We start from the raw sequence: 2,111 nt of genomic DNA, 5'->3' as shown, positions 1-2,111 counted from the left end.
ATTACCCCTTCTGTTGGGTGAATTCTTTTTATAAAATTCCGATTTTTCGTTTCATATTTCAGTCCTTTTTGCCTCATATTTTTAGGGGTGTTACAAGTTGGTATCAGAGCCTTAGTTTAAGTGAACTAGGTGAGAAATTAAGACGCCTAGACTTAAGCTGAGATTGTAAGTATTAATTTGTGAGTTGTGGGTAGAGCTTTTAAGATAGAAGAACTTTAGGGTCATCGGAGTTGCACAAATTCATGAATCGTGACAATGGTGTTGAGGATTCTTATGTATAACCTATTCAAAATTTCACTTAGCTAATGTTATTTTGAGTATGTTGTTACATAAGCGTGCTTAAACTCACTGTTATTACAAGGATTTATGAATGTGTCAATTCGTATTATGTTAGTCTCGTGTTCTTCCTATCTTATTCGATCCAAATTGTTTAGTTGACGTAAACTAAATTGCAAGAAGGGGATTGCGTATTAGATGCGTAGCGATATAAAAAAAATGGGTTAATGATCACCTATCTAAAATTTAGAGGGTACTGACATGTTGAGTATAAGTTGGCGAGCCAAGTAGGAATGCATCTATATAATCAAGGAAGAATGATTAAAACAATAGTTCAATAAGAATTCATGATGGAGGAATGTATGATAGGCATGTGAAACGGTGACATTTAAATAGTATTTGCTTAAGCATGTGAGATGAAGTCTTGTTTCTTTGATCTAGATTGTGAAGGATGTGCATTGATCAAAGAAGGCTGATAAGAGTATTGATTGTTGTAATAATATTGGATGTTTAAGCATTAAATAATGTTAACTTCTTTTATGCTCAAAATGACAATTTAAGAGCGAAAAGATTATGGAATAGGGTGACCATGATGATCGAGTTGGTGCCGACATTGCACGATTTGATCATTATGTAAGAACTGACAAGTTTCAAAGATGAAAAAAAAAAAAAAAAACTACTACCTGTATTAGTGAAATGAGTTAAGTTGGTGACCCGGTATCAAGAGATAAAAATGATGGTAAGATGGCAATATGTGGGCAATTGACTATATAGCACTTCGGGAAGTATATGTCACACGGTCACAGGGAGGAGTTATGGAATGGTGAGGTTATGGTGGCATTGAAATATTACTGGCTTAAACGATTTCTATGTGTGAAATAAGATGGACTTGCACGAATTTTTTGGGACAATCTAAATGTCTTAGGGACAATCTCAAGTTTGTATGTTAAAAGCAGGATATAGAGGAGATTGTTGGTTCATGATCAAGTATTTGAAGTAAATGTTCATGGCAGATCAAATGTCGGCTAAATTAATGACGTTATGAGTTGGAATTGGATGTTAGAGATGTTAAAGAGTATAGTATATAAAGTACATTGATGTATGAAAGTATTTTTGTGAATCTTGAGTACAAACCATGCGGGGTTAGAGGATGGATTTTATTGAATTTAAATAAAAACACATATGAAAAGCGAGTTTGAATGTGAAGGTAGGATTTAGAGGAAGGTGTTGGTTGAATGGTATAATATAATATTTTAAATATTCATGACCGTTAACATAAGATCAGATGTAGATGCAAGAATTACTTATAATTGAAGAGGCAACCGTTCTATAATTTGGAGGTTTGAAGACGTTGAAGATGTATGATTGGGAAGTTGTGATCAATTGATGCAACGGACTTGGAATCTAAAATTGAGGGTGATCGAGAGCCTTTTACAGTACATTACTTTGAGTATTGATTAAGCAAGTAACTCAAAGTTAAGAGCAATGAAATGAGTTGGATGCTGATCAAGGTATCCGAAGATATTTGAAACAGGTAGGGAAGTAAGCATCACATGCGGATGAAATTAAGGGAAATTAATGACCTTATGAGTATGTGTTCGATGTTATGATTGTAGTATGTTTAATAAGTTGATCAGCCCTACGAATMTGGAAATYAGTGCATGAAAGTCTTTCTTTTGGACTAATTACTATTAGTAGTATGTACGGCTACTGTAAATTGTCATACACTACGACAAAATCGGCTTTAGAGATGTTAAGGCATGCTATGAATATTTAAATGAGACATAGGTATGTGTATATGTATTTGATTATGAGAATAATGGAAAATATTGGAA

The sequence above is a fragment of the Cynara cardunculus genome (assembly GCF_001531365.2).
Source record: "Cynara cardunculus var. scolymus isolate 2C chromosome LG 10, CcrdV1, whole genome shotgun sequence".
NCBI lineage: Eukaryota > Viridiplantae > Streptophyta > Magnoliopsida > Asterales > Asteraceae > Cynara > Cynara cardunculus.
The sequence above is the reverse complement of the archived record's forward strand: the minus strand, read 5'-3'. Positions refer to the sequence as shown.